The following is a 24,878-nucleotide window of genomic DNA, read 5'->3' on the forward strand; positions in this document are numbered from 1 at the left end:
ATAATTATTAAAACAGTATTAACTTGTATGTACTTGTGAAGTTTTAATTATATTTTATTTAAAAGCAGGAAGGAATATCAATCGGTGCTAACAAAACAGCTGCATGTTATAGTGTGCTATAGCAGCTAAAAATATGAAAAACATGAGTTTATATATATCTTGTGTTAAAGAGTTGTACTGTAATACAGCCACTTGGTTTGTGGATTTTTTGACAAATAAATCTTTTGTTGTTCCCTTCATATATTTCTCTGATGCTAATAAATATTCATCAATTATATGCAACATTGACGTAATTAAAATCACTAATATAAAACTAATTTACATATTTGTTTTTGACGACAAAATTAAAAAAAGTGTAATAAAAAAAAAATTTCTAAATTTATGAAATTGTGCAGTCGTGTAATCTTTTTAAAACTTACTCATTTCTTCTGTTGGAGATGATAGTGTTAAAGATACCAGTCTTGAAATGTTAAGAAACTCCTTGGAAAATTCTGTAAGAATGTATCAGATAATTTTTGATTCATGTTATCTTTATTCTTTTTTTATGGATGTTGGCAAAACTGAATTCGATGCAAGTGATTAATCCATTAATGCGTCTGCATAAAATTATAATTTTGTATTATTTCTAGTGCAAGTAATGTGCTGTAAGATATAATGTACAGTTTTTTCTTCTTATTTTTTTAAAATTATGTTGGTATGTTGCATGTCAGTGTGAACTCGAGCAACTTTTAAATTACAGCTGTTTTTATATTTCTGAGTAACTTACATATATTATAGTAGTGAAGAAGTTAGAATTTGTACTAAACTTTGAGCTAGTTGTTGCTGTTGATTGGGAGTTAAATTATAAGTTTAGGCCTTGAACTGTTGAGTACCAACATAAGCTTGTAATTAATTTTCTATTGTTTAGCGTGGTGGCTTGCCAGAACTGCATATGTTTCAAATTACTTGCTTTTCACTAGTTGTGTTTTAAACAGCTGCTCACTACAGTGAATCACACTACTGGCTAATAGATTGCTGGATCTTAGATTTGAGATTGAATAAGTGACTAATTACTTCGTTGCTATTTAAAATCCGTCTACAGATAGTTACTTTATTTGAATAGCTTTACTACTGATAATCAAATTAAATTATTTGTGCTGGTGAATACTAACTGATAATGATAAAGGTATTATATTCAGATAATTAGACAAGTTTTGCAAAATGAATAAAGTTGAAGGACTAAAATTTTGAGGATTATTATTTTGAAATACCCAAGAAGCAGGAAGAATTAATGGTGATTAGGAGTAGTTTGGAAAGTTATTTTTATTTTGTAATAATGGATGGGAAATTTCAGCACTAAGAGAATGTTATTGTAATTCATGAAAGAGAAAGAACTGATGACGGTAACCAGAAGAAAAGGAAAGAATTCTTTGTTGTCCAGCTAGCAAAGAACATTGCAGAACAGTTTTATGGGTTCCTTTATTGAAGTGGGACCAAAAATGATAGGAAGAGATAAAGAAAGAAGAGAAGCTCTAACAATGGAGAGTATTTGATTGAGTATTATTGAACAGAATATGAATGGTGTAGGTGAAATAATATATGAATATGGTGGCAAGCAAACTTATGAAACCAATAAACATAATTTCAAACAAGCTTGGTTTATTTTATTTGGAAATTTACAAGGTGTGAGGCAGTCTTTAAACTATTAAATTTATACAGGACTAATTAAATGGAGTTTAATAATCTAGATAAGCATCTGGAAATGAATAAGAGTTACAAATGATGCAAAGGATCATGTGAATGATTTGTAGGTTGAATGAGGAATTGAGGTGTGTGGAAGGATTTGAACAATATTGTTTGAAATTGAATTTTGGGGTAAACCTAATTAAGTAAAAAAATTATAGTTTTTTGAAACCATGGTAAACCAGCCAATTATGAAAGGTGATTGTAAAATAAACAACAGGTTGGGAATGGTTAAAAGCTATAAGTATTTAGGAATTACTCTTTCATCAAGATTATCATTAGAGGTGCATTTTAAAAATAAATCATGCATAGCAAAATTCAAAATTCTTATTGATTACTCTAAATAGTATAATTTTTAATAATATTTCATGAGCTAAAAAAGTAGTATTTAACTGAATGTCTAGAGCAACTAACAGCTGTGGTGTTCAGATGTGGAGCTATAAGTATAAAATAAAGTAGAAATGGTTCAGCTTTATTTTGTATTAAGAAAATATTTATCTTACCAAACAATGTTCCATGTTAAAATCTGGATCTGGAAACAAAGATGTTTCTCATTTTACACAACATCAAACTGTATTTGATACACATAAGTGGTGCTCTTCATTTCAGTATCAAGCATCAAATATCTATTTTACTTAGACCAGTAATAGGAAGGTTTATTTATGAAACAAGTATTGAGCTGTGCAATTCATTTGATATCCCTCATATTATATTTGTTAATTTTAGAGTTAGTGATGTTCCATTGAAAATTATAAGTAAAATGGAATCTAATTATTCAGACCGTTTTTAATGTGTAAGAACATATAGGTGTTGATATTAATTTCTATTGAAATGATTGAATTTGTTGAAAGGAGGAAACAAAGATTTGATTTTTCATGATTTATTTTGTTTAATTGCATTTTATTGGCTGTTTTTTCCTTATATCATTATAATATAATGTTAATTTTTTAGCTATGATTACTCGTGAATTCAAAATATTAAGCACTCTAAGTTAAGTAACTTATCTTCAAGCGAAACCCTTACATGTAGTGGAATTGTATTTATTTTATTGAATTGTGAATTAGTGTTATCTTCCTTGGCTAGTGGTTAAGGCATTAGTCAGATACTTTTGACTAATTTGTAAAGGTGATTCTGTGCTATTCATACTGCTGATTTAAATGTTATTTATTCTTCATTTGGTTTCAGAAGGAAAGTGTAATATTTTTTCAGATTTTGTGTTATAATATTTTACATTTGTTATTATTTTATTTTATTTTTTTAAACAAAGTTTATTTTTTTATTATGTGCTTTTTTATAAACAACTTTTATGTACAAGAAAAATAAGTAGAATTAATACTTAAGTATGTTGTTGGTATTAAATTTTATGTTAGTAGTCTGATCAGTCCTCCGAATGTCATTGACCAAGAATATTGCCTAAATAATGTAAGTGCATTGTTCTTGTCAATTAATCATTTTAAATAAAGTCATTTACTGCTTGTTATTATTATGTTGCATTTCTTAAACTTGAGGTTGTAAATGTCATATTATTTAAAGTGTTGATTTTTTGATTGGTGTGAAATTTCTGTTTATTGAAGTTAATACTGTAAATCAGTTTTTGTGATTTGATTTATGTAGGTTGATTCTGTTATCATGTATGTATAATGATTGCATGAGTTCTTTTTATCTGTAATTGAATGCAGATCTAATTTCCTTGTGTAATAATTTTTCCATTCACTATAGTTCAATTTGCACCATACTATGTTGTTGATATATGTTTTATGTATCAAGTTGGTAGTTTTGAAATCAGCAGAATAAATTTTGTTTTTGAAAATAATGGAAATGGTGTAATTTTTGTTATCTTAACAAAAGTCTTTTGATTAAGACTAACATCTAGGTCGGTATATATTTTAATTTTAATGTTTTCCAAAGTTTAATCATTTTGTTGTGTACATTAACGTGTAAGCTAGTTATAAAAAATAATAATTTTTGCAATCTCATTTGTGAAAAATAACAATAGGAATGAGACAAATATTTTTCTATGGCAGTGTGTTGACTATAAATATTAAAAATTTACTGATACTATTAAATGTTTTTCAAAGTAGGCTATGAAGAGGATGTAGGCCAAGTTAATGTTAGGCTTAGAAGTTTAATTGTGGTTTCTGAAATTGTGTGAAGAATTTTAATTGGTTTTGAAATGTATAGGTAATTAGAATATGTCATTATTCTATTTATTGGTAAACATTCTTTTTTTTACAATACTTAGCAGGTAGAGTATGAAATTACTTCATATTGTAATCAATTTAAATTTCATTTGGAATTCACTTCGTTTAATCTTTTGTAATAATGTGATTTAGATAATGTATTATTGTAAACCAATGTGAAAAATAATTTTATCTGCTAAGTATTTAATCTTTGATTAATTCTTAACCTTAACGTGGTTTTAATTTTAGTCTAGGGTTATAGCTCAGTATTATGTAATGTTGTTGAGGGGTTAATAAATGAATATTTGCTATTCTTTTACTATGCAAGAGACACATAAAAACTATGTTATGTTATGCTATTATGTTATTTGTTAAAAACTCCAGTCTGTATGAAGGCAAAGATAATAGAATTGCAATGTATTTTTAATATACAATAATTTTCAATGATTCATATTCTTAATTAAAAGATACTTAGTTTTTAATTTTTTCATAGATAAATAAACAAAGTGGTGAGTATCAATAATGATTGATAAATCAAAATTCATTTTTTCAATAAAGTGAGAAAAAATGATAACATTTTTTGGAATAGGACTGTTGATTACTAAATCCAATTTTGTTTATTTTACTCAATTATATCAGATGGAACTTATTATGTTTGACTGGTATGTTTATTGGTCTTGTAGTTACAGAATGGACATCAGTATTATGAAATCGTTACCAAATGATTTATATCTATTACACAAGTAATACAGGATTCATCTGACATACTTAAATACTAGTTATTGAATACTATCTCTGCACATAAAGAATTAATCTTTTAAAACTTATCAGTTGGGGGTTAAAATGAATCTGCATTAACAGAAGATTTTATAAATATGCATCCACGCTTTATAACACAATTGATTTTTTATCAGCCCCCAAAAATAACTTTACTCCTTTAAATTTTGTAATGATCTGTATAAAATTAATGATTTAAATTTTGCTGTGATAAAATATTTTTTTAATTTGAGTAATGAGTACTACAAGGAGGTTAGAAAATGTAGAATACACATATAACAGGGCCTGTTACTTTTTTAGACCATTAAGTTTTTTCACATTATAAAATTATGATAAGAATAAGTTTTAGTATAATAAGAATAAGATTAAGTTTTCTTATAAGTAAGAAAACTTTTAGAAAGATGCATTTATATATCAAAAGGCAATATTTCCTAATTTAGGATCAAATACTCTAGGTGTTTAGGATTGGTAGGAATCCTGAACTCAATCATATCGCTGAGTTTTATGTAGACCCTCAAATGCATACTCTTTTTTTTTTTTAGAAAGAACAGTATGAAATTGCAATATTGCAATTTTTTGTTTACTGTGGGAAGTGTTGATGGCCTGAATCTCTTTGATTCTAAGTTTTTGTCCTTGAAAACTTTTCAAGGACACACTTGAAGAACTTCTGTTTCGTTATTTATATTTTCAGTTTAGATCTGTATTTTTGTAATTTTTCACGAAAAACTAGCATAAAGATCTATCTTTCAAACAACGGAAAAAAATATTGTAAAGTAAAAAGTTATAGCTCACTTATCTTTTATTGCACAAGGAACAGAGTTTAAGGAAATTATTTAACTTTAAAAAAAAATCTTGTTGCGATTCTTTGCTGAAATCAATTTTAAAAAAAACATATTTTATGTTTTTTACACTTTCCCAATATTTTATAGACCATACTATTCTCTAAAACTCTTCAGAATTGTAATAAGTAGAACTAAACGTGCCAAACAAAAAGGCAATGGAATTTAATTATTTCTTAATTAAGCCAGTTAATGTTTAATTGGTACTTTTAATAATATTAACATAAAAGTAGCTATTTGTAAGTACAATAATTATTTTTCATATATAATTTTTTATTAATTTAAGTTACAATTTGAGACTGGGATCTTGTAAATTTCATCATTTTTTAATTCTTCATATTAAAATAAAAATATTTGTATAGAAAGGGTTGTAGAGGCTAAAGTGCAACACGTATAGGCTATGTGCCTAACTAAAATAGTCTATATGTTTAGAATTAATTTGATTGAAAAGAATATAAGAAAAGAAAATTTACAGCGAAAATAATTTTCTGAAACGTGTACTGTTGGAAACTCGCGGCTATTGTTCAATTTCACTCCTATATTCCATATCAGTCGCGTGGTAGTGTGTGTTGACCATTCATAACTAAACTGTAGTGCGGACAAAAATATAAGCCGCAAAGCCGTTTTAGGTAGTTATTCAGTTTCTTTGTTAACTAACAATGTGTTATCAAGTTTGTCTTTTATTACGGATGACTCAACTTTACATTTCTCTAATGTGGGTCATACGGTATCAAAGAAACGAGTCTCTGATTCATGACAAGAGCTTAAGGTAGATGTCTGACGTCTGCTGTGTTTGATCACGTGATGCGTCTCAGCTGTGTAGCCTAACAGAGCCCCTTCAGCCGCTGATACTGTCATTGCACTCGGAAATCGGTAAAGCCAGTCGAACGCGCTGTTGTTTATGTTTCTGTTTATAATGAATTCGATCGGTGTTTAGCTTCAAGTGTGCAGTTTGATAATTTTGTTTACCGCATTTGCTGCAACGCCAGCGAAATTAATTCATCAACAAATGTATTGCGTAATGTTTGAAGCGGAAATTATCTTACAAAACATATCGTTTCATTGTTAATTTTGTTACTGATCGCAAAATCTTTGTGATGAGAAATTTTACCGGATACTAACAGAGCCCAAATGAAGGTCAGTTATATACATTTCCATTACGATTAGCGTAGACTAATTTTCTGATAACAATTTTATTTTATTAATTTTATGATGTTAACTAAATAATACAATAATAATCGGAAGGATTTATCTTTCTATTATATCCTTAATACTTTTTCTTTGTTTTACGTTAAGTTAGAATCGGTTGTTTATTTATTTTTACTCTGTGTTCTATTGATAGATAAAATGTTTTAGTTCTGTCATGATTTAAACGTAAATCTTTTATTTTTATTTATTTAAAAAGTTTATCGTTTATTTTCCCTCCGATTTATCTCTATTTTGTGCCAATATTATTATGAGTTGAAATTTTTTATTCTAATGTTAAGTACTTTGAAGAAGCGATTAAAGTACAGAAAATGAAACTATCTAATAAATATTAGTCTAGATTAAGATTTGTACAATTTTTCTTTTACTGTAAACAAATAGGGAATTCTGAATACGCTGGCTAATTAAATAAACAATTGTATTTATATGTATAAAATACCGTACATGTACATGGTAACTATATGTAGTATATAGTATATAAGAAACATTTGCAGTTATAAAATCATCGACATAATGTGTGAAAGCAAATATACACTTAAACAATTGTTTTGTGGATAAAAAATAAACTAAGTAATTATATGAGTTATCGTTATTAGAAAAAAATCTCCAAATTTAAATCCTGCGTTTGTGTGAATCTTCTTTATCGACAATTAATATAAAATGAAGGAATCATTTAGTTGAGTTTTAAGTTTCATCAACTAATCGTATTAGTTATTTTAATTCCCACAATTCCAAGGAGAAAAGCAACAAAATGCCATAAAAAAGTATAATAAATGTTGTGTACATTTACAAATAAATCATTCTTTACTTTGTTATTAGTGACCTTTTTTACCATAATTGGTAATTAATATTACGATAAAAGTAATATATTTTTGTTAAAGAAATCTTAGAAGAAATTTAATTAATACCGATCATTGATAGCTTTACTATGGTAAATTTTACCGCAGACTGGTTTTTAATAAAGTAGATTTCATAATAAAGCTACCTATTGTAATGGGTACCATGATTCGACTAACGGAAAATTTCGTCATATCTTCGCGTTTCACATCCTTCCCCGAAACTACCGTCAGTTCAAAAGTTTATATATATATATATATATCACTTTCCGGTGGACACGATAACTGCCGTAATTTTGCGCCAATCACTTTAAAAATGATACATAAAATATAACGACCCAAAATATCGGTCGAGTTCGTTAATGCGCAAAATCGAATAACGGGTGGAAATAGGAGAGCTCTTTCGAAAAAGAAATCGCTATAACTTCCTTATTAAGTAAAATATCGAATTCGTTTAAAGTTCCTACTGTTCTTTGGATAAGGGCCTAAAACTTATCTAAGTAAATTTTTTTGATATCACCAATCGTTGCTGATGGTGTTACATTATTCCCAACTCGGTTTTCTACTAACCTATGCGATTTCATTTCTTTGCAGATATTTAGTCTCAAAAACAGAAAAAATAAAAAAGATAAAGAAAGTTACAACTAACTTTAACGTAACACGATTTGTCCGTGTGAAAGCAAAAATAAAATTCTAAGAATATGTCACTAACATTTTCTCATTTTCTTTCCCGAATTTGGAGTTTTTCGACTGTGATGAAATGCTGAACTTTAATCGAAATTTGCTCAGGACAGTTTACTCACCTATATTACTATTAGTAGTGTTATCCGAAGTCGTCAAAGTACAAGAGTAGTACTCTCGTCTATCGGTAATTATCTGGTGGTTGCCGGTTTGTTTCTCCTTGTTAGTCTTATTTCTTTTTCTCTAGGCGCCAGCTTCTAACATTAATGAGTAATATTGTGGATAATAAACTAAAAAATAAAATTGAATAAAAAAAAGAAAGGATTAACTAAACTAAAATACAAGTAAACTTAAATCAGTCATCCAAAAGAGGTATTTCACTTCGTATAAATGGATGTATAATAATAACATTTGTCAGATGAAAATGTTCAGTAAACTATTAAAAATCTCATTTATCCCTACGTTTTGAATTTCAGTCCTTGCCCACTGGGTTCATAGCCGGAGAAAACGATTAAAATATTGTTATTCTATTATTTACTTTACTTAATTTTAAATTTCTTTACCGTAAATATTATTTTAATTATTTAATACATTAAGTTTAGTGTTTTATTATTCGATAGGGCTGATCATTTTATTTTTATAAAAGTTAAAATTATTATTTTTCCTGAATAAATAGACTATCATCGAAATTTTTCTGGTCAGGAAAAAGTAGAAAAATTATTTCATTTCAGAGAATTTAGATTTTTCTTTTATGGCAGAAAAGTTATATTGGCTAAAAATAATCTTCATTTAATTACGAGTATTTAGATACTGCTTTGCTTTGTATATAAAACCTATCTGAACGAATGATCTTATTCATCGGACATTCTATCTCTGGAAAGTCGTTTTCTAACAAATTCAATCGATAAAGGCGATCTAAATGACCCATTCGTATCGTGTTTTAACTCAGGAACGGACTATATATTTTAAATCATTGCTCTCAGAGAAACTAATTCTAATTGGTGCCGCTTGTACATCAGATGCTTTACATATACAATATAAGCACAAAGGTCGAAACAAATATTATAAAGCAAAAATTTAATGTTCACTTTTCTATGATTAATAATTTATTGTATATCCCGATTCCGGCAGTAGGGAAAAAATTATTAGAGTCGATAACATTTGTAAAATTAGATGAGTAAATTTTTTAATTTTAATCATATTGAGTTAACTCTAAAATTATTTCTTATTCCGTGTTATCTGTATAGTAAATTCATACATTCCGAAGGAATCTGAAAGGTTCCAGAGAAATAATAATCTTGACAGAAAAAATGAAATAAAATGAGAAACTGAGATGTTTTTCTGCATTGTTTAAAAAGTATCAACTTAAGAAAAGCCTTATCCGAGAAAAGTTATCGGCGAATACATTTTCGGAGGACTGTGAAATATAAAAAAATACCAAAAGAATTTTAACCTGTATTTTGTAATAAATAATTTTCTCTAAAAATTTTATTTGCTACAGAAAACGATTTTTAAACGAATTTTGGAAACACAGATGTTTTTTTTCGTTGATTAGTGAACCAATTTGTCATTTATGTAATTTTTGCGCTGCTGTAAGTAACGATTCGCTTTCGTAATTTGTGGCTCGCATTAAAAAGAAAAAAAATTATCCAACCGTATAAAAATCAGAATATTTTTCTTTGTTGATCTCGCCACCTAGCTTGAAAAATCTGTGCACGGGAGATGAAAATGGAATTTTGTAGCCAATGAAAAATGCCATGTCTGATCTAGATTCGAACCCAGGATATCCGGATTGCAGGCAGAGACGCTACCACTTCACCATGGAGATCGGCAAATTATCGTAAAAACGCGTTGGTAGGTTTAGTGTGCAAAAAAGTCAAGTACATAAGTGGCGTAAAAGAAATGAAAATTTCAGTGATTTACTCACTTTTTTATATTAATTTTAACTAATCAGACTGTATTGATATGGGAATTTTCATACGACTGAGTGCTTCAGATATAATTCAATTTTTTTGTTGTTTTGTAAATGGCGCTTTCATCGTAAAATTTCTTCTTTTCTTTTTTTTCGTACGATTTCCTAGCGTCTAATACTAGCTAGGAAGTTAAGGTAGATTGGAAGTTTAGTTTAAACGTAATCCTTAGTCTTAAAACTGAAAGGTTTGAGGAGAATTCTTCAAAAGAATTTTCATTTAATATTACTTAAGCGGTAATAAAAATATATTTACGTTCATGAGTATTAAAGGAATGAGAGTAGTATAAAACCTGCATATACTGCGTGAACCCCTCCCCTTTCGGCTCACGCAGTATATGAGGGTCCTTTTTCCGCAAAATGAAAGGGTTATTTCCTTAAAATTATCGCTGAAAGAGTGGTTTCACTGACAAATTCACACGCAAAAGCGGGGTTTGATGTGTGGTGATTTAGGAATACATTAAATAATCAACAGTGAATCCGGCGTCGGTTGTTGCAGTATATGAAGCTCCTTCTGACCAATCAGCGAGCAGCATTATTATTATTATACATTAAAGAAGGACCAATCAGAGAGTAGCAGGCGACTTAGTCCAATTCTAGAGAAAATTTACATATATGCAGCATTTACAGACAAAATTCACATATTTCGCACTCTTTTGCCAGCATCTTTTTTTAAGTTAATGATTCTTTATTGTAAATATTAGTGAACATTTACAAAAACAATCTCATATGTGTGGAATGTAACGAAAAAATAAAACATATTAATCGTTTTATATAAATGATGTTAAAGAACAATTTAGATTCGGAGTAACAGTACAAGGTGAAAAGATAAAGATGCTACGATTTGCTGATGATATAGTAATTCTAGCCGAGAGTAAAAAGGATTTAGAAGAAACAATGAACGGCATAGATGAAGTCCTACGCAAGAACTATCGCATGAAAATAAACAAGAACAAAACAAAAGTAATGAAATGTAGTAGAAATAACAAAGATGGACCGCTGAATGTGAAAATAGGAGGAGAAAAGATTATGGAGGTAGAAGAATTTTGTTATTTGGGAAGTAAAATTACTAAAGATGGACGAAGCAGGAGCGATATAAAATGCCGAATAGCACAAGCTAAACGAGCCTTCAGTAAGAAATATAATTTGTTTACATCAAAAATTAATTTAAATGCCAGGAAAAGATTTTTGAAAGTGTATGTTTGGAGTGTCGCTTTATATGGAAGTGAAACTTGGACAATCGGAGTATCTGAGAAGAAAAGATTAGAAGCTTTTGAAATGTGGTGCTATAGGAGAATGTTAAAAATCAGATGGGTGGATAAAGTGACAAATGAAGAGGTATTGCGGCAAATAGATGAAGAAAGAAGCATTTGGAAAAATATAGTTAAAAGAAGAGACAGACTTATAGGCCACATACTAAGGCATCCTGGAATAGTCGCTTTAATATTGGAAGGACAGGTAGAAGGGAAAAATTGTGTAGGCAGGCCACGTTTGGAGTATGTAAAACAAATTGTTGGGGATGTAGGATGTAAAGGGTATACTGAAATGAAACGACTAGCACTAGATAGGGAATCTTGGAGAGCTGCATCAAACCAGTCAAATGACTGAAGACAAAAAAAAAAAAAATAAATAAACATTATATTCAATGTTAATGTAAATAAAGATTTTCAAACAGATGGCTTGATGATAAATGTATCTACATGCAGTTCATTCATACGAATTAAATCACATAATATTAATATATTTTATTATTACATACTACAGCGTATGCATAACATCATGGGGATTCCCTCGTCTGTAGCATTGACCTTTGTTCTCGTAAAATAATTAGTACAAAACTAACAATCTATTGATGGTAATACAAATAAAAATATCTGCGACCTTTCACTTATTATTCTTGCTTTATCACTTTGCCCGTCAGCGGAGAATACGCGATTACATTATCGTATATCAATAAAAAATATGCTGCTGTATTTGATTTAAAATTCTCTTCCGCTTCAACTTTAATCTTCAAATCGATTACACCAATCTTTACAGAATCATTTTGACGCGAACAGTCGATCACATATAAAGGATATTTGGTTTTGTAATCGGAAAACGTGTACGGCGAATCTATATTTTTATAATATGATTTTTGAAAATTAATAAACATTCTATACATCATCGCTTGGTTCCCTCGTAAATCTTCATATGGATATTTATTCGAATTGATCATTACACAAATATTTTTAACGTTACACGAATCAAATTCTGACGCGTCCTTCATGGCTTTATCTTTCCTATTTGTTTGAAAACCTACAATAACATAGCGCGGTTTATCTATTTGCGACAACGTTGTCACATTCCATATAAAAGAATTCGTTTGAGGAACCGCTGTATTTTCATGAAGGTCCCACGCTCTGAACGCCATACGCACATCTTTATTTTGATCTCTTATTTTAGCTAATTCCAATTCATATTCGGGTGCCACCTTGAGGTACGGGACAACCCACACGATGTCTGTTAATTCTATCTTAGATTTGTGGTCGGGAACCGTAGCGTGTATCGCGTTTATATCGCTATCAAAACGTCTCAACACCAATTCTTGTCTGTTGTTTATGATTATTTTTTTATAGTCTTCAGCGAAACCCAACAGCATCGATAACGGTATGCATAAATTAAAATTACCATTTTCATCTAAATCGACTTTATTTTTTCCACTAATCCATCCTGCTATTTCGGCACATGGCAGCATAGAATTTGTCATTGAACGAACGTTTTTCATAACAGTTGTCACGCCTACATTTCTCACCGAAGCTACTTCTTGCGCGTTAATAAGATATCGTATATTCTGGAATAAGAAGACCACACCAAAATTTACTAATTCTGAAGTAGTCTATTTTTTTCCGTCTGCTCCGACGAGTTTGCCGGAAACAATCAAATAACTTTCACCTGGAACGGTATACACGTCCGGTTGATTTATAGGGATTTTAATTTCCTTTTCGATTTTATTCGCTAAGGAATAATGATTGTGAAATTGATTGTATGTTAGGGACTCATCTGAACGCGCTATCTTATTAACTATTAAATAATTCATCTCTATAGACAAAGTTTAATTTTTTATTTCAATAACGTAATGGTGCTTTTAAGTTTCCCATCAATGATTTCAAAACCTGAAGATTTTAATTTTTTAACGCTTTCTTCGGTCAATTTGTAACGTTTTTTAACAACAATTTCATCATCACTTTCAAATACTAGCGGCATGTCTATCTAAAATAACAAAAATAAAAATCAAATTACAATATTCTATTCAGAAACTCCGATGGGTCCTTGATTCTTTCAAAACTAACATCATGTTTACTCGTTCGCCGCGCAAATTTAATAAATTATCATTTTCATCGGTCAACGATATAACTAAATCGTAAATTGCTCTCACATATACCGGCAGAAATTCAATATAAGGAGGAGGATATTCTTCAATCATATCGCCCGGATCTACACTCAGCGGAAACTCATATAAAATGCGATCTTGATTTTCATTTCTATAACTGCCCGAAATAATTACACACGTTACACACATTACACGCGTACTACATTCACGGGAGCGATATTTATTATTTCATCCGAAAGATGCGTCCATTCGCTTTGAGAACTCTCGGCCCATAGCCCAACAGCCTGCCGATACTGCAATCTGTATCCGAAAGTCTATCCATACGGTGCTTTTAATTTCACACTGTAACGTATTTGGGTTTGCTTGCAATATGATGGTTTGATTAATTTTATTCATTTTATTCTGTATATAGTTACTGATATCTTCAATTTCATAACTACCTGTTGGTATTGCTATGTATTGCTTTTTTGTCAACACATAATTATTATTTTCATCTTGTTTGAAATCCTTTTCCAAAGCGAAACAAAATTTATTATTTTTGTTTTCCTCGACGTTCGGGATAGTGTTGGCGGTCATCAACCATTTGAGACCCAATTCGTATTGGCCTTTTGAAAGTTCGATCGGTGGAAAAAATGATTTTTTGATCATCGAACTGTTACCATCAATCGATAATAGACACGACATATCTATTTAGAAAAAATAAAAAACAAAAAACGTATAATTTATTCGGATAAAAATTCTAAACATAATCGACCGCAAATCACATCGTCGTCGGTTTGATATCTATTGTAATTGTACGTTACATTGGAGTTTCTGAAATAATTCATCAGTTCTGGAGGCGGATGCGCATCGCGTATGCTATCAAAATAATCTACATTTTTATCGATTTTTCGGAAACAAACCCAATGCGTACCGCGGCCGTTTGAAGTGTCTAAATTCACTATCGAGCTTTCATTTTTCCAAATCTTTTTCGGTAAAGCGTCCAACATAAAAACACCGCGGAAGTGTGGAATTTTCAATTGTTTCGCGTACTCAATCATTTCGCGATCGTACAAAGCGCGATTTGGTATTGAATCTAATATTTTTTTTTTCTTAGCCGTACCGTCGCCTTTCTTCAATCTCAATCGACCGCCAAATTTGGATTTAAGTTTCATCGGGTTAGTTACTGCGTAGGCGGCCGCTCTTTCAGTCAAACTGCTATCTGGTGCGAGCACACGTTCCCAAGCCCGTTCGGCAAGCGCTTTATCGGCTTGAGATCTTGTTTTATTATCTGAATATTTCGAATATGCTATATCGTGCAGTTTACACGCCTCATCTAATTTATTTATGCCTCTATCACCACGCTTCAACCTCTTATCCAAATTCGTCCCCGGACCGCAATAATTGTAACCTGGAATATGAGCTTCAAACGGTAATAAATCTACAGCCTTATTGATTACTGACCCGATTATACCGCGTCCGCCTTTTTTCTTGGAAATATTTTTCTTCTTCACCTTCATATCTTTATATAAAAAAATTATTTTTTCATTCAAATACATTATTCATCATGACGAACCAAATTTATTTTTATGCCATCATTATTGTTTTTATTAATCGCTTCCAAAATTTCCTTAATGGCTTTCTGTATCGCATCATCTATATATCTATCAACTTTTGTTTTAAGCTTGATGTTTTCATCATTTATAAATTGTAAAGTATCGTTAGCAAGCCTTTCCATTTCATCTTTCATGCATTTTCTAATAACCGCATCGTATGCATTTAATCTTTCCAAACCTATAAACTTTTCATACAGATGGATTGTGTATTCATCAAACATACTTTTGCTTCGACGCAGATTCAACGCGTCCGCATCATCGACAGGATCGGACACGTTACACAACCTATGATTTTTTATATCGTAATTTCCATCGGTTGTGATGGGGAAACCCGACGACATTTGTTTGGCATGTTTCAAATTCACCGCATCCAAATCACCGATAGGATCGGACACGTTCCACAATCTATGGTGATTTATATCATAATTTCCATCACTAGTCGACGAAAAACCTTCCCCAGGAGGCCCTCGTTTTCTCGCTGTTCGACGTCCATTACGACCTAATCTTAATCGTGACATTTCTATATTTGCAAAAATTAAAATTCAAAACAAATAATCTATTCTTCAAATTCAACTTGTTTCAATTCTTTAATTATGGATATCAGTTCGTTAGAAACGCCCTTGTTTCCAGCGTCATATTCGCCTACAAGAGTATGCAATCTAGCTACCAGATCGTTTGGATCGTGCCAATATAAATAGACCGGATTATAATTGAGTTGCGCGTGCAACAGCCCGGTGCCGCTGAACGATGTCGATGGTGTCTTATAAGGCGAAATTGATTAAACGGGTCTTTTTGAAGGGAACAGTTTTCTGATGACTTCGTTGTATTTGAAAGATTTATTTGTTTTTACTGCGCCGGCGTCCGTCAAGTGAGCACCGGTACGCTTCAACATTTCACCATAAGTTTGCATATCTGCCGTGTGAACTTTTGTCAGATCTGGATTTTTAATCAACAACAGCTCGAGGACGCCCGGTATGGCCGAATATATCATCTCTCCCAAATGCATTTTATCACCGACAAATTCAATTTTAATACCGCCCAATGTAGCCGTATCTGTATGTTTATCGTATTTTACACCGTATACATGATCTAGAGATACTTTTGGACCAGTCTTCAACATTTGTATGTATGGTTTTATAGCTTCTGAATAATCTTCACCTGTAATTGTCTCTTGCGTCTCAGAAATTTGTGTAGATGGAGTGTCTGGCAAAATATGTATATATTTAACAGGCTCTTCGTCACCGTCATACGCAGTTTGAGTTTGTTCACATGGTAGAGTTGTTTGTTGAGATAATATTGTAGAAGAAGCTACATCTTCTTCATCATCTGAAAGTTCTAAATATTGTTCCAATATACTCTGTTCACATCTCTCTTGATGTCTCTCTAAATTACTCATCAGTTTATCGCCCAATTCGCGTCCTACTCGATCTATATCAATTTTTCCATCGGTCGGAGGTGAAGGAGACTGTTTTGGTTTATCTATTTTTTCTCTAATTTCTTGGATCGGTTCAATTATCGGTTTGAAACGTTTAGCGAATAAAGCTTCCTCTTCGGCTAAACCCATCATGAAAGCCGCATGTTTACGTTTAAAGTCTTTATTCAATCTATCAATTTCCATCATTTGTTTCTCCTTCTTATACATTGTTCTATATATAAAAAATAAAAAATTGAAACAAATAATCTATTTGCGTTCAACGCTGCGTTCAATATAGCATCGCCGCGTTCGACGGTGCGTTTAATATAGCATCGCTGCGTTCGACGGTGCGTTCAATATAGCATCGCTGCGTTCAATCGATGATGATAAATTTATTCATACCGTTCCGATAGCGATCCTCGATAACTAGAAAACCATACCGATTCGCGTTCCAAACATGTTCGCATAAAGATTTAAAGTCGTCAAAGGACATGTCGACGTTTACGTGTTCATCGTAAATGTGTTGTAAATTTAAACCGTCTTGTCTGAACAGAATTAGAAAATTGCAATTGTCCCGCACGAGTTGTTTTGGTATTTTCGAATACGTTTGTGCCAGATAGAAGCAATCAATTTTATTATGGCGACCTCTCGAAAAATAATCACCGATATTGTTTTGCTTTTGTTTGATTACATCTTCGAATACCATTATCGAATGTGGTTGAATCGCTTCCGGTTGTGGAACCTGATCGTTTTCACAGTATTCATAGTAACCCAATTCTGGATTCAACATTATCAGCTTTGATAACATTCTATATAGCGGTTGATGGAGAGATTTAGAGAAAATGTACAAGTTCTGTAAGCGTACTCCTTTTTCTTGAACTAAAAGATTGAAAACCACATTTGTTTTACCGCAATTCGATGGGCCGCATACAATACATCTGATAGTGTTTGGCAAGAGGAAACCGTGCTTACTTCGTTTTTTCAATCCGTATCCTTTCATTACGTTCATGATGGGAAATTTTGTTTTCTGTTGCACTTCCTTCATATCTCTCCCTTGTAAAAATATTTATGAATTTTTAACAAACTAATAGTTTGTTAAAATTATTTTTAACAAACTAATAGTTTGTTAAAAATTCATAAATTTCAACTCACATCAATTTCGGTGACTTATGATAAAATTATTGTGGAATTTGTTATCTTATGTCAAAATCATACGGATTTTATGCGAAATGAAGGCATCTATATATATACAACATCATTTCATTTGTCATGAAATATTGAAAATCATATCCGAAACATCAGTAAAATCAAAATTACCAAAACAATAAATTCCAACATTATAATCGAATCTATATTATGAAAAAAATTTTTTTTCCACGTAACAATATATTCACACTACAACATCATTCAAATCTATCCATGAATTGTAAGATTTATCAAAACCTAACCATTTTACATAGGCTTTGTTGCCTTTAAACGTTATAATCTTGTTCATTCAATCGTTTATTATCATCATCACCAAAAGAATGATCAAAATGTTCCTCTTTTGTTGGTATAATAGAGTATAATAACGAATCTGTATCTGTCATTAGCAGTTTTATGTTTTCATGTCCGTATCTAGGTAAGAAATGATTGTAATGATAATCATACATGAATAATTTTGCTAAATCCGTTACTGTCAAACCTACATATATGGGTTTGTTTAAGTATATATTTTTCTTCAACATTGATATTCCAACCACATCGTTTCCGTAAATATAATAATGTTTTACTCTTGGACTGGCGTTTATTTTTTTAAATTTTGATTTGTCGTTAATCAAACGCATATCGATTCGTTTTCTTACATTTTCAATAGTTTTACCGTATACACTGTTGATCAGAAGTTTGTACACTTTTTTTTCAATTTCATCTTTTGTTTCACACCATGCATTGAAGTTTTTCTCAACATAATCTTTCATCCACGGAGATTGCTTGAAGCGAACAGCTCTATGTATTTTCATCAACACCATACCCTGTTGAAGATACAATTTTAACGTTCTGTAATGTAAAACGTATTTGTGTTTATCTTCCAAATTACACAATAATTTCTCACACGCTACTAGTTTTTTGTCAGAGAGAAACGGAGAAATCATACTATTGGGAATTGATTTTTTTCTCTGGTGCGAGTGGATAATCTCTGTGCGTTTCATGTAAGTGTTTGGGATATGCTAAGTCGACTTCTAAAATATACCCTGTTTCAGCATCATCTTTCACATCGTCTAGATGTGATTCGATTTCCAAGTATTCGATTTCCTTTTTTTTACACCATCTGAACTCGTTAACGGGCAACGGTTCCATCATACAGTGCCCGTAAAGAGATCGGACATCGTAATATTTGATGAATTTTATTGGTTTATTTTCATCATAACATCCTCTACATCTTCTACATTCGGATCGTTTGCTATAGCATAACGGTTGGGAATCATCGACACACCACCGCGAATGCCTTTTTCGAAAAACAAATACATATCCGGGTCTGTAACGAGTTCTAATTCCACTTTCGTATCCTTGAGCGCTGCAAACCACGATAAATGTGGAGCGGATATATAATGACACGGATCCAAATTGTTTATGTCAATCATTTTATTACGAAAATTCTCAAATACATCGGTCAACAGCATGACGTCCAATTTCATATAGAAATTGTGATATTCACCAAGCGACTTAATTTTAAATCGATTCCAAACGTTTTGCGCATGCATATAATCCGATTCGGAGATGTGTTCTCGCCGTAAATCATCATAAAACGCTTCGATGGGTGGAAGTTGTGTTTCATCGAAAACTGATGCCGATTTGATATATGAATATGGATAAACACCTTTACATCTAATTAACAAATTCATCAAATATCTATCTCTATATTTTTCATCACGATTTTTTAGTATATTATTTCGAAACTGTGAGTATGTTGTTTTAAACAATGACTTCTTTATTTCTTTAAATGTCAGTTTACCACAACAATCAAATAAACTGTGCACCAGATCATCTAGGCTGTAAGCCAGAAATTGATATGAATCGATAAATCGATACGATATTTTATTCTTGAGCGTTATAGATATAAGCTTTTCACTATTGTTTGCGAGACAAGAAATTTCAAATTTATCTTTCAATTCGTCCATCGCTAATACGATGTGATGTGAATCGTATCCGCGTAAATTATGAAATACAACTGGAATAAATGTTACGCGTTTACAATTTAAATTGCATTTTTCATGTGCAGGACCAATAAATTTACCAGCAGTATGGGAATGATGTCTTACACGATTCTCGTCATTATCAAACTTATCGCCGCATATTACGCATTTAGTGTCTTTTTGAAATCTTTCTTGATCTTCCGCACTCATAGTGAACCCTTTTGTATTTATAATTAATTCCTTTTCGAAATACTTATATTTTTCACATAAATCATTGAGAAACTTTTGAATTACCTTATCATCATCTGAACTAGCTCTGTATAATTTTGACTGTATAACGCAACCGTTTTCATCGATTATGACATAACAATACCCGGATGGTTTATGAGTGTCTGTTTTTGTTGTATTACTAGTGGCGGGTTCAGGAATCGCAATATGATTTGGAATAATAAACGATTCAAAGTCTGCGTATACTACAAAAGGAACGCGTAGCGTTGAAGAATAATCCTTAAACGATACAATATTTCCACGTATTTTTTCCTTTGTTTTTTGGTTAATAATCCATTCTTTTGGGGTTCTAATTCTCTGAACCTTTCCCTCCTTACAGTCCTGAATATGTACTTCGAGTCTTTGTTTTGCTTCCGTTTCACTAGTTCAAGATTTAAAACAGTACAAACAGTAAGGACAGAATTCACATTTTCTAAAACTCGAATTTTTCAATAGTCTTGATAAACCGTTATATCCATTTCTCATATTTATTAGAGTATAGTGAGATTGATTTAATGTAAGGTCTGTTACCAATAGCAACCACACTATTGTTTTCCGATGATTATTATTATTATGTACTCGTTTCACGAACACATTATTAGAATTAAAAGATCCATCATCAGGTTCGATATCATAACACAACACATTTACACCGGTATCTGTGTTTTGTCGTTCGAATTTCGATATCTTTTATCGAAACTGGATATTCGATTCCTTTCATATTTAAAGTACTTTCAAATCTTTTATAGAATGAAACTTGATAAGATCTGCTCTTTTGATGTGCTAAGACAGATCATAAGAAACACTTGTTATCGTTATTTTTTATATTTATTATAGCCTTTGGTAATGGTAAATATGAACTATTTCCACCGTAAAGCGGATCGAATTCTGATGCTGAAAGATCCAGTCTCAGCATTTTATTCCTTGTCCATCCGCTGACCATTTGAATAAACCTTTCGAAAGATTCGTTAATTTTTTCATACGCTTCCACATACTGTTCATTTAATTGGTTTTGATTTCGCATATGTTTAGGCCATATCGAGTGCTGCTGTGAAAATTAACTTCACACAAATTAGATTTATTACCTACGCATCTCTTCATCTCAACATCTACGATGTAATATTTGACATTACCTTTATATTTTTCAGCTTGTAATATTAACGTATTAAACACCTTGTCTTTCATAGTCATTAAGAATTCATAAATATCTTTAAAATTATCATTGCTAACATCCCAAGATTGTTTGAGAATAGATCCGCCTAAAGCTTGTCTTTTATCGTCGATTACAATACTCAACAACAAATCGGAAACAGATATATCTTTTCTTAATTTGTTTTTTAATTCAAAATACTGTTCAATTATATTAGAAAAGGCGCTATCGACAGACGGTTCATTTTCAGTAAAACGTTTTATTTCTTCATCAATCACCTTTTTATGAAGAACTCTACCGCTAGAAACAAAAATATATTTATTGTATTTACAATTCAATTGTATGGCTATTTCGACAGCATTGTATTTACATATAAATGTTTAACATCATTTTCTATGTTATCTAAAAATGTAATTAAATCGTATTCATTAGATAGATTTTCATAAGAGAATACAATTTTATTGGAATTAGAATTGTTTAATAATGTAACTCTTTTAAATTTAATTGTCTTACGTCTCGCGTCTCTATATTATAAAAACGAATTATTTAACAATCATAGTGGACTGCTATTAACATTCACTGCTTACATATAGATAAATAAACATAATACTACCATCAAACCAACACTCATCAAAACCCGCTTTTGCGTGAAATTTGCCTATATGTAACTTTTTCTATATATTTGTTATATATGTAACTTTTTCTCTAAAATAGAGTGTGCACGGCTTAAGTAAGTTGATTAATGATACATTTAATAGCAAACTATGAATTGTGATGTAGAAGCTATTTGATCGATAAATTTACTGTATTTTGCAGCGTCTTGCAAATCTGAAGGAACATACAATAAATAAATATATAATTTTTTCCCTCAATAGATTATTATTTAAACAATAATCTGTTATTTAATTTGAATGAATGACCTATGTACAGATAAATTTATCATCAAGGCCGCGCTGTTAGATAATTTAACATTAACAATGAATATAATGTTTATTTATATAAAACGATAAATATATTTTATTTTTTCGTTTATGCAAATGTTGTTCAGTAACGAATCCTTAATGAGAAAATTGTGATTGCAAAAGAGTACGAAAAAAATATAAATATATTTATGCTTCAGGCTATAGGGATGGCCGAACCGTTCGACGATCACCCACGGTCAACAGCTGTCGCAGGGACACTCTTTGTCTGTCTACTGAATTCGGCCGATTTTGGGTCGGGAAAAAGCCACTCTGTATATGCAACAATACAAACTAAGCCTCATACAGTATTCACGCTAAATCGCTTCGATATTGTATTAGTTTGTATTTGATTGCAAGCGGTATAAAATGTTCATATGCGAGATGGTAACGTAATCGTGTATTCTCCATTGGCGTCTCTACTAATTATTAGTTAATTAGATAATTATTTAATAATAATAATAATTTAGATAATAATTATTAGCTGATTATTAATGAGAAAATTGTGTTTGCAAAAGAGTGTGAAATATGTGAATTTTGTCTGTAAAAGGCTGCATAATATGTAAATTTTCTCTAGAATTGGTCATGTCGCGTGCTGCTCTCTGATTGGTCCTTCTTTAATGTATAATAATAATAATGCTGCTCGCTGATTGGTCAGAAGGACGTTCATATACTACAACAACCGACGCCGGATTCATTGTTGATTATTTAATGTATTCCTAAATCACCACACATCAAAACCCGCTTTTGCGTGTGAATTTGTCAGTGAAACCACTCTTTCAGCGATAAATTTAAGGAAATAACCATTTCATTTTGCGGAAAAAGGACCCTCATATACTGCGTGAGCCGACGCTGACCGACGCCGGATTCATTGTTGATTATTTAATGTATTCGGAAAAGGACCCTCAAATACTCCGTGAGCCGAAAGGGCAGGGGTTCACGCAGTATATGCAGGTTTTATACTACTAATGAGGTAATCTCTCCTTATATTTTAAACCTTCATACGATGGCTTTCCTTCAAATAACGCAATCATGTCGCATTAATAATTATTAATAGCATTAATGCGATAATTATTAGTATAGTAAGTTAATCGTTATTATGAGTGAGTACTGAAGTTCTCATTAATTTATTATCACCATTCATTTATTTTTATTAATTAATAATTTTACATTAAATATTAAAATGGTTTCATATTTATGGTTATTTAACGAAAATTTTACCGAGGTAGATGACTGACTGAGGTAGATGACAGCTGAAAAAATTAGTACCATTTTTTAAACCTTTCATACGTTCCCCTTCCTAAGGAATGTGTGTTATATGTATATGTATTTTTTACTACTTCGGATACATTGACCTTAACGAAGACGATGAGATAAATGAAAAATGAAAATGAAATAAGAAATGATTTGTGGAAAAGGTCTGGCATTTTTTCAGTGATGAAAAAAGACCAGACTCTTTCCGGGAAAAGGAGCGAGAGGGGGCTATGTTATATTGTAGATGTGAAAAGTAGCAGTTTGAGTTAAACGTTTTATTTTCTGATTCTTAATAATAAAAAAACCGATCGAAATTAACTAATTAAAATAAATTTACAGGTCATTTTAAACGAAGGTGGCTGATACATATAAAAATACCCCTTAGTTGTACGTAATCTATTAAGGTTACGTAATAATTAGGTTTAATACGTAATTTAATAGTGCTAACTCAATCGTTACAGTATTTTTGTGGTAGAATGTTGGGAATTAACCCACCGTATTGGTCTAGTGGTGAACACGTTATCGCAAATCAGCTGATTTCGAAGCCAAAAGTTCTAAGATGTAAGTCCTGGCCAGTTACTTTTATGAGGATTTGAATACTAGAGCGTGGATACCGGTGTTTTTTGGTGGTTGGGTTACAATTAACCGCAAATCTCAGGAACGGTCGAACTGTACGAGACAAGACTACATTCATTTATATTCGTATATATCATCGACATTCATCGTCTGAAGTAACACCTTACTGTGGTTCCGGAGGTTAAACAGAAAAAGAAAGAAAGGATGTTGGGAATTGGAAATTTGAAATCGAAATAGCCAGTGTTGTTAATTATTCCTATTAATAAATGATATTTATGATCGCTTTTGCATGTTGTTGCGATACAAAAGCAATTATGACATTTTTACAATATGAATAGTTCCAAATTAGTAAAATATAAGAAGACAATTAAGACCGTTGGGTACTATATAAGGCCAATCGGATTTCAAATCGGGTTTGTTGAAAATATCAAATTTAGTGCTCTTCGGAAATCAAACCTTAACTAATCTTTCTAGTTTCGTTGAAATATGAAGATGACAACGTACTTGTATATTAAAACTGCCTCGTACATTTCGTGGTGAGAAACATTTTCTTCTGAATGGAGTTACTTGGGTTATGAACCTTAACTGCCTTTCTTAATATCTTGCAGACATCTCACAACCATATATTACATCTCACTTTCATACACGGAGTGTTGATCGGCCTAAAATAGAGGCATTTCATAAAATAAAGGTAAAATAGATATTTTCCTAAACAGAAAAGAAAACTTTCAATCTTCGTACAACATACCTAATGTTTTCTCCGAGTTCGGCAAAAGTCGTCCATAGCGTTTAGATATTACAAACATACATTTTAGGGAGAGCAGATTAACCCTCGCAAAAAGTTATTTTAAAATTGAATTTAGCTTTGAACCGTTTTTTAATATTCTGATTCCTTCGAGTTTCGAAAGAG

At 31.2% G+C, this 24,878-nt stretch overlaps 1 protein-coding gene across 2 annotated transcripts in view; it reads left to right on the forward strand.

The window, feature by feature from the left end:
- Positions 1 to 6,366: 6,366 nt before the first annotated feature.
- Positions 6,367 to 24,878, forward strand: part of CDase (neutral ceramidase) — a 307,463-nt gene continuing 288,951 nt past the window's right edge. For both annotated transcript variants that reach the window (XM_075373680.1, XM_075373672.1), the window contains exon 1: positions 6,367 to 6,655. The gene's annotated coding sequence lies outside the window, so the exon portion shown is untranslated. The remainder of the gene's footprint in view (positions 6,656 to 24,878) is intronic.

The sequence above is a fragment of the Lycorma delicatula genome, chromosome 1, assembly GCF_047948215.1.
Source record: "Lycorma delicatula isolate Av1 chromosome 1, ASM4794821v1, whole genome shotgun sequence".
NCBI classification, from domain to species: Eukaryota; Metazoa; Arthropoda; class Insecta; order Hemiptera; family Fulgoridae; genus Lycorma; species Lycorma delicatula.